Raw genomic sequence first — 9,872 nt, 5'->3', positions numbered from 1 at the left:
CACACGAGCCCGGGGCTGCGGTGCAGCCGGCTCTGGGTGCCACGCGCCCCTGGGTGCGCGGAGAGCTTGCCCAGCTGCGGCGCGGGGCGGCCGGCGCCCGCTTCGACCCCAGCGCCGCCCTGGGCCTGGCCAGCGCCAACGTCATCTGCGCGCTCTGCTTCGGCCGCCGCTACGGCCCCGACGACGCGGAGTTCCGGGCGCTGCTGGGCCGCAACGACCGCTTCGGGCAGACGGTGGGCGCCGGCAGCCTGGTGGACGCGCTGCCCTGGCTGCAGGCCTTCCCCAACCCCGTGCGCAGCGTCTTCCGCGACTTCCAGGCCCTCACGCGCGAGGTGCACGCCTTCGTGGCCGACAAGGTGGCGCAGCACCGGCGCAGCTACGACCCGCGCCGGCCCCCGCGCCACATCAGCGACGCTGTGCTGGCAGGTGCCGAGCGGGCCCCCGGCAGGCTGGACCACGCCTACGCTGAGGCCACCATGAGCGACATCTTTGGGGCCGGGCAGGACACCACGGCGACGGCGCTGTGCTGGGTGGTGCTGCTGCTGCTGCGCCACCTGCCCCTGCAGCGCCGCCTGCAAGCTGAGCTGGACCGTGTGGTGGGCCGCGCCCGCCTGCCCACGGCCGATGACCGTGCTGCTCTCCCTCAGCTCGAGGCCTTCCTGTGCGAGGCGCTGCGCTACAGCAGCTTTGTGCCTGTCACCATCCCGCATGCCACCACGGCCGACGTGCAGCTCGATGGCTTCTACATCCCCCGGGGCACCGTGGTCTTCATCAACCAGTGGTCGGTCAACTACGACCCCGCCAAGTGGAAGGACCCACACGTCTTTGACCCGGGGCGCTTCCTGGATGCCGAGCAGCGGCTGGACCGCGACCGCGCCGCCGGCGTTATGATCTTCTCGCTGGGCAAGCGTCGGTGCATTGGCGACCAGCTGGCCAAGCTACAGCTCTTCCTCTTCACCGCCATCCTGCTGCATCAGTGTGCCTTTGAGCCCAACCCAGCTGAGTGCCTCACCATGGACTGTGTCCACGGGTTGGCACTCAAGCCACAGCCCTTCACTGTCTCTGTCAGGCCGAGGGGCGAGTCCGAGGGTGCCCTGTGAGGCGCCAACTAGCCCAGGGTAGCTCTGCCTGTAGAGCCCGAGGTGAGATTGCCTCTGCGACCAGGGCACATTGGGGCTGCCTTCCTCTTGAACAGCCCTAGCCTGCCCCTCAAGGCAGCACAGGGAGAGCAGTCCCATGTCCCCACGTGGCAGAGCAGACACAGCAGCAGCTGCAGGCAGAGAGCTGGAAGTGAGCTGAGCCCCTGGCAGCCCTGATGCACCTTCCTCAGCCAGCAGCTTTTGCTGGCTCCGGGAAGAGTCTCCTCCTCCAGCTGTCCTGTTGCTGCCAGGGGCCCCGGAGCTGTCCCTCCCTTACATCCAGGGCACTAATTGTAAGGCACCTGCTCAGATCCAGCCAGGCAGGGCAGCACAGGGACATCTGCTGACACAGCCTTATTCCTTTCACTAAAGCAGCATACATGAGGGTACCCCTCCTCCCCTGCTCATGCTAACCCCACATAGACAAAGCCTTTGGAGGAGGGTGCCTTCAGGCACCGCTCCTGGATCCTGCTGCTGAAGCCGAGACAGTTGGTCCTTGTTCCTGGATGCTGGACAATCACTGGTTAATGAAACTGACCCAGAGAAATCGGGAGCAGGAGTTCCACTTTGCCATTCAACCTGTGCAGCCAGAGATTCAGGGGTCCCTTTCCTACATAAACAGTTTCTCCCAGCCCTCGCTTCCTTATTGTCACTCTCCAGTGAAGAGGGCTTCCCAGTAGACCAAATAAGCATGGCAGATCCCTTTGGAACAGTCAGTGCTTTACTAAGGAATGAAATCCAAAGGTATGGGGTGAAGGGGGCATCACTTTTTCTGAGCCGGACTCTTCCCCCTGCTGTCTGTCCGTGGGGAATAAGCGCAGGTCTCCTGTGTCCTGAGTCACTCTCCCTCAGGGCCAGAAGTCAAAGGGAGTAGCAGTCTCTTCCCAGCAGCTCCCACATCTGCTTGGCAAGTCAAGAACTTGGGGAGAGTTTAACCTACACAACATTGGAGATATAAAGACAAAACCCCCCCAGTTTTTCTCTCTCTCTGCTATTAAGTTTTGTACGCACACATGTTTTTACAGTGCTTTTCTGTGTTCTTTTTGTAATGGGAATGGCTTAAGTCTGAATTCACAACACAATGAAATGTGACATTCTTGTTTCCTTTTTATTTTGCCTTTTCTGAATAAATCTCTGACAAGTGTTTGCACTGCTGGTGGTGGTTTCCTCTCAGAGGGTGGGGAGGATGGTGGAAGTCTATACCTGGGCTGAGGTCCTGTTCTTTGCAAAGACACTGTATACTTGTCTACAGAGGCATCTGGAAGGGAAGTGTTTTAAAGAAGGTACATGTCAGCTCCTGGCCTGAAACCGCTATTACAGGAGTGAAGGATATTAAAGGTGGGAGACTGTCAAAAGTCATGAAAGGTCAGGAAACACATCTGGCTTCTGTGGGCATTACCTGATATTCCCAGCGTCTTTAGGGGTGGGTGAAAAGGCCAGTGGTGAGGGAGGTCTAAGTCCTGCCCTCCTGTGTTCACTGAGGCAGTGCTTCCAAAGCAACCAGGTGATACAGCACCTACTGCAGCACTCACTTCTTACCACTCCATGTGGCTAAGGCCCGGGGCACAAGGTCACCACTAACAAGGTGTGCGCAGTAAATGCTTTCTTTAAGGAGGGATCAGAAGGAAACCAGAGGCTGCTGGATGCACAGTCAGAAAGAGACTTCTCTAAAATCAAGGTGTAGTAATATGGAAGATAACATATAAAGGGGAAGGAAGGATAAAAGGTGAGAGATAAAGTAACACCCTGCCCTGCCCTCTCCTCCCCCGAACAAACAAGCTGAACTCATCACTGTAAGCTGAACATGTTGCTTATGGTGTGGGAAGCTAAATTCTCTGGAGAACTATTAACCAGAGCATTTATGGGATTAAAGTGACAGTGTTTTACTAATGGATGCTAAGGCCTACAGTGTATCAGTTCTCTGGTGGCACTGCTGAATGCTGCCTGCAGGGCATGGGGTCTGTTGTGATAATCAAAGGGGTTGACTGCTGGAGCCCGCAAGACAGCAGGGGTATACAAACAAATAATATGCCCATACAGGCAGTATAGCATACCCCAGCAATTCCAGAGCTGCAGGTATCGGTCTACGTTGGTCACTTACTGGACATGAAAGTAGCCAGTGTAATGTCTTTAAGAAAAAGAAATCTAAGCCAGCACTTGCCTGTCCCTACAACCAGTGTGTCCAATGTGTTCAGTGGCAGGTCCTGCCCCCACCCCCCACCGAATTCCCAACCCCTCAGAAAACCCTGCAAGCCAAGTGAAATGGCTCCATGTGCCACATATGGCCATATGTTTGACACCTCTTATTCAGAGGGATCTGTCCAAATTCCAGTTTTAACCAGGGGACTCCAGTTCCCCCCAGTTCCAGCAGATGTCTTCAAATCCTTTTTAAGTGCCAGGATAGAATGGGTGATGATGACCAGTCCTTCTCTTTCCCTGCCAGTACCTTTGGCACCATTATCTCCTTCAGTGATACAGGCAACAAGGAGAGCTGAGAGAGGGATGTAGGGGACAGAGGAAATCTGAACACTAAGTGCCCTCATCTTCTGTTTAGGAACTTAAGAACTAGAGGAGCGAAACAGCGGAGGGAGCTGGCTGGTGAAAAGAAGATCTAGAGCTAGAGGCAGGGAAATAGAATCCATGCAAGATGGGGAACAAGAGTGAGACAGGAACAGCAGGAAAACAGACTGGAGTGGGAAGCACAAAAGGTGGACGGCATTCAGAGATGGGAGGGGCAGCAGAAAGGGAAAAACTTAGAGTCTGCAGTTCCAAAGAAGGAGAAGCTGTTCCTGGGACAGCTGCAGGGGAAAGAGACCTGACATGAACCCTCTGAAAGGATGCATGTTTTAAACCTTCCATAGTCTGTCAGACAAAAAGATTCTGCAGATTTCGCCTCAACTTTTTGATGGCTGGAGTTAGGCAGGTGTTCCTACTTCGCTACACCGTAGCAGTTGTTACACCAACCACTTGCCCAGGGCAGGCTATGGTCTATCCTGAGGTAGTATTATAATGGGAAAGAAATTCTACTTCTGAGTTGTAATAAAACCTGAAACCTGTGACAATTTGATTTTTGTCAAGCAATCTAAAGGTTAAAAGGGTGCCATAAAATTAATTGATACATGGCCAACCAACCCCTCCATCCCTGTAATGGCACATGCCCCTTCCCATGTAGCCAGGGAGAGACTGCAGAACTATATAGCATACATAGTTATTGCATATTTTTTACTTCCTTTGCACACTGATCTATTTGCACCTGGCATCATTCTTATGTTCCAAGCCCCTTAAAGCAGCTTCAAAGGACTTCCATGTTTTCAGGAGAATCAGACTGGTGCAGATGTTCTTGCTTTCTCCTTTTCCTTTTCCTTTCCCCTTCCCCTAGTCACATGTGCCCAAGGGCAATAGCCAAGACTCTGTCCCGGACCAGCAAGCATTTGAAGTACAATATATCACAACTCTGCAGGAAAGCCTGCTTAACTTCTGGCTATGACAAGCCAAGAGAAAACAATGTCAGCTCCTTTTCATACAAACGCTGAAGAATAAATAGCAGCAATTTCAGTGGGGGAAAAAGGTGCCTTGGTGTAGCAGGGAACCCTCACCCTGTTACTGGGGAGAGCTATGAAGCCAGTAGAGCCACTGAGGGTCCTTTAAGAGAAAGGTTTTTGTGGCCTGGGCTAAGGCAGCTGGCAGGGCTGGGACTAATGAGCAGCCCCCATGCCCAGACCAGCTAACAGGCCAGGCTGGCCAGAAGGGGCAGGGCTCAGGGGGTAAATAGGCTTGCCCTCAAGGTGCAGGGGCAGTCTAGCCCTGACTGGGGAAGGGGCAGCACCCCCTAGTTGGGCTGCAATGAGGCCTGGAAACAAAAAGGGGAGTCCTGGTGAGTAAGGGCTGAGAGGAGGGTTTGGTTTGTAGCTTTTTCCTTTTTCCCTGTGCAGGACCCGGAAGGGAGAGGAGACTGCTATTCAGGGAGTACTTGCTTATGGTTGAAAGCAGTTTGCATTTTTTTTGTTTTAGTTTGTGGAGACTAGTGACTGTGAGGGGGAAGCAGAGGTCTCACTGCAGGTGCCTTAAAGTGCCCTGGGAGATTCACCCCTTGTGGATGAGGAGGGGTCATGTGGGGGCAAAACAGGAGAGAGAGCATTTAACCCCCTCTAAGGCTGGGGAACTTGGGGGGGCTACAGCCCTACTGTGGAACCTAATTCTCAGCTGTGCCACTCTTACAAAGAGCCCAAGCTGAACTAAGTGGGTGAAACTAGGGCTGCAGGGATCAGCTAGAGGAAAACAGACCCTGACGAAGAGGGATGGAGCCTGGACAAATATAAAAAGGTTAAGCCAAGTGGCCCAAAGGAAGCTTCACTTTAAGTCCCAGGGTGCCCCCTGCATAATTAGTTCCATCACCATGCGGCAGGAAAGACGTAGGGCAGTAGTTCAGAAGCACTAGAGAAGAATGGGGGGACAAGCTACTTGGGTACTTTGTGACCTCCTAGCAGGGCTAGACCTGCCACACTTGGTCAGAAAAATGATTTATAAAATTGGACCTTGCTGAACCCACCTGCTGCTTGCACATCTTGGCAATGCAAAGAAATGCATTCTGGGAAGAAGTAGAGGATTTCTAGTGTATGCCAGGGACTCCACTTTTTTAGACTCAAGGAACCCCTCTCATTAGCATCAAAGTACCCTCTGAAAAATTCCAGCTCTTGGCTTCTGTTTCTTTTGAGCAATCTTTCTGTTGCAATGAACTCAGAAAGCCCACAGTAGCTTAGAATGTTTTTAACACCAAGTTTCTATTCGAATCTCCTGTTTGCACACCTAACAGTACTAACATTGGGCGGTACCCTTGAAAAGAGTACAAGGCATCCCAGGGTGCCATTGCTCCTGGTTGAGAATCACTGGTCTAGGCCTAGCTGACACTGTTCTGAGGAACAATTTTTTTCCTCATTTAAAAAACAAAACAACCCTTCCTCCCCCACTGGCAACAAATTCCTGCTGTAACAACTCCACCAGAGGGGATTCTCTCAGTTAAAGTACTTCAGCTATCTGCTGCTATCCATGTCAGTACACAGCTGCAAAATGTAGTTATGCTTGCTTGTGGGGGAGGCAGGAAACTACTTGTCTTCATGTAGTTGCTACAGCTATGGCACTTGGTAACAAAGAGAAAGCAACTTAAGATGGGTGGTATTAGCAACAAGGTGGAAAGAGCATAGGTTGGAGGAGATGCACTTAGGAATTGCAGTACAATCTATCTCTGCCATGACCTTAGCAATGGCCTGTTAAGCTTGTAGATTTGGAAGCAACCAGCCAATGCTCCTTAACAGCCAGCAATCTATGATGGGACACTGATGCCTCACACTGGTGCAGATTCTCCCAATAGTTAGACAAGCTGCTGACATGAATAAGCTCCACAGCCAACCCCATACAGATACACATGAGAGAACATCTGTGCCCTTTCCACCACTAGAGAGATGTGTTCTGTTTATCCAAAATGCTAGTTACTTTGTGAAGGCTTTTGGGGGAAAAGTTTCTCCCAGCCAGTTTGAAAACACGTACAGAAGTTTAATGAAGCTGAAGGGGCTTACCCATTGGAAGATATAGGGTGAAATTGCTTAGAGCCTGACTGGGACCATCTGCCCTGAATGCACAGAGCTGAAACCATTTCAATGGATACTTGCTAGCTGCAGCTCTTAAATTCTGTCGTGGAGGGGTAAACATACCATACTACATAAGCACATTCTGTAGGGAACTACCAGCATGCATCAAAACCACTTAATTGGTTTATTTGTAAAATTTAAACAGATATCTTGTTCATGTTCTTAAACACATTGGCACTTGCAAGCACTAGAGAATGTTTAAAGAAGTTCCATGGGGCTAGGTGCTAGATTTTGTTCTCAGTTTTAGCACCAACTTGCTGTATGAGCTTACCTACAAGTCACTTCATCTCTGTGCTTGTTTATCATAGAATGATAGAAAGTAGGGCTGGAAAGGACTGAGTGCTCATCTAGTCTCTTCCCCATTGTCTGCAGGAAGGATCAACTATACCCATCTTAAATCATTCCTAAGAGGTAATGGTGTAAATTCATTAGGTAGTCTAGGTATACTATAACACCCCCTCACCCCTGTGAAGTGGTACATGGAAATAAGGTACATGGAGATTAAGTACATTGCGATCCTTAGGTGTGAGGTTCTGTAAGAAATGTGTGAGAAATGTAAGAGTCTTATCTGCTTGGACCCACTATGGTCATCAGATGCCTAGAAAAAAAGCCATCCTCAAACTTGCACCCTTTTTGTTTCATCGTGCCGTCCTGGTCCAAAGAGGGTATATATTTCTATGGTGGGTTTTCTAGGAACACAAAGACTTATTGCATCTCTCTCATTTCTTAGTATTGAAACACTCTCAAAGTGGGGAAGAAAAGGAGGGAATAACCCAGAAGAACTTATCTCTTTGTTTATAAACCTTCAGCACAATTGGAGAAAGTCTTTAGAAAACCTCTGCTGAAGTCTCAAATCTTCTGTACAACTGCCATACTGGAAATATTATAGCATACAGATCTTACAGTTATGTTCTCTTCCCAGCATTTAGTTTCTTAATTACATCTGGCAAAGTGATTTACTTTTTTTTAAATGTTCCTTCCCCCTTGATGCAAAGAATTAAAATCCCAGAAGCAATGAGCAAGTAAATAAAGCATTAGTTTTGTGTCTGTTGTGTTAACTCCTTTTTGACAGATTTCTTGGTACCACTTTAAAATGCATCACTAAATTGCACTGGTGGACGTACGTCTACTGTATTTACTAATGTAACACACACCCTTGTCTAAGACGTGAACCTAGTTTTCAGAAGGCAGTAAAAAAAAAATGCTTGCAGTGGCATAAGATGGGGATGGAGGGAGAAAAGGTGAAGAAGCCCTGAGCATGCCTCAAGCTGGTGTTGGAATACACCCTGCTGCTGAAGGAAGAATTGCCCACAGCCAGCCAGCAACTTGGGGGTTAAAGGAGCAGCAACAGGTTGTTGCTGCCTCCTATTGCAGCTCCTAGTGTTTCTTATGTTACTGGTAAGCAAGGAAATACAGTAGAGCCAAGCTCTAGGACACCCTCCTGCCCAGAGCAACTCAGGTGACATGAAGCCATTTTTATGCTATTCACACCCTTAGCAAATCTAGGGCTGAAGAGGGTAAATTAGAACACATCCAAGTGAGTTAGTGCAACTTCCTTGTACTATTGGATTTTTGGTTGTAGCTGTAGCTTTCCTTGTGCTGTAGCACTGTCCAGAAACTTAGCAATACCATAGCCCCATTCCATATCCCTCTCACTCTCAGCAGGTCTCTTATATTAAAGTATATACAGGGGTATGCTTTGTGCAATAGAAGACTGCTGCTTGCATTAGAGGAATGGTCTTCTGGCTGAACCTGAGGCTTTTAGGTTTATATCACTCTTACCATTTTTGCCCACTGCAAAGGGGCTCAGAGAGCCTGGGCATGGTACCAGGACATGCTTTCAAGACTGTCTATTGTTCATACTGCAAATTTGCAAGCTCAGGCAAGAGCAGGTAGGGCTTATCCCTTCAGCAACATGCCTGTGATGGCTAGAGAATTATATTTAGAAATTTGCTTTTAGAAATTGGCTTGTTGGTAGAATAAATCATAGAAAATGAGGGTAGGAAGGGACCTCAGGAGATCATCTAATCCAACCCCCTGCTCAAAGCAGGACCATCTCAGCCAAAGCTCTGTCTAGCTGGGTCTTAAAAACCTCTAAGGATGGAGATTTCACAACCTCTTGGGGTAACCTGTTCCAGTGTTTTACTACCCTCCTAGTGAGAAAATTCTTCTTAATATCTAACCTAAACTTCCCTTGCTGTAACTTGAGACCGTTGCTCCTTGTTCTGTCATCTGCCACCACTGAGAACAGTCTAGCTCCATCCTCTTTTAACGTCTCCCCCCCCCCCTTTATGTAGATGAAGGCTGCTATTAAATTCCCCCTGTGTTTTCTTCTCCAGACTAAATAAGCCCAGTTCCCTCAGGCTCTCCTCAGAAGTCATGCCCCAGACACCTCACTATTTTTGTTGCCCTCCACTGGACACACTCCAATTTGTCCATATTCTTTCTATAGTGGTGTGGGAGGGGCAGGGGGGCAAAACTTAACACAGTATCCCATTGTTGAATAGAGGGGAATAATCACTTCCCTTGACCTGCTGTCAACACTCCTTTCAATGCAGTCCAGTATGCCATTAGCCTTCTTGGCAATAAGGGCACACTGTTGGCTCATATTCAGCTTATTGTCCACTGTAACCCCTAGGTTCTTTTCTGCAGAGCTGCTACCCAGCTACTCAGCACCCAGCCTGTACTGGTACACAAGATAGTTCCATCCCAAGTGCAGGACTTTGCACTTGTCCTTGTTGAACCTCATTAGATTCTTTTTGGCCCAGTCCTCCAATTTGTCTAGGTCACTCTGAAACCTAGCCCTACCCTCCAGAGTATATACTACTCCCCACAGCTTGGTGTCATCTGCAAACTCTGTGCCATCTTCCAGGTCGTGATGAAGACATTGAGCAAAACTGACCATAGGACCAACCCCTGGGGCACTCCACTTGATATCAGCTGCCAACTAGACATTGAGCCAATGATTACTACCCTTTAAGCCTGATGCTCCAGCCAGTTTTCTATCTACCTTACAGTCCATTCATCTAGCCTGTACTTCCTTAGCTTGTCTACAAGTATGTTGTGGGAGACTGTATTAAAAGCCTTG

General features: G+C 49.3%; 1 pseudogene; it reads left to right on the top strand.

Moving 5' to 3' along the window:
* LOC109320790 overlaps positions 1 to 2,285 on the top strand; it is a 5,018-nt pseudogene extending 2,733 nt beyond the window's left edge.
* Positions 2,286 to 9,872: the final 7,587 nt, after the last annotated feature.

Source organism: Crocodylus porosus, unplaced genomic scaffold (assembly GCF_001723895.1).
Source record: "Crocodylus porosus isolate Cpor-Errol unplaced genomic scaffold, CroPor_comp1, whole genome shotgun sequence".
In the NCBI taxonomy this organism is placed as follows: domain Eukaryota; kingdom Metazoa; phylum Chordata; order Crocodylia; family Crocodylidae; genus Crocodylus; species Crocodylus porosus.
The sequence above is the reverse complement of the archived record's forward strand: the minus strand, read 5'-3'. Positions and strand labels throughout refer to the sequence as shown.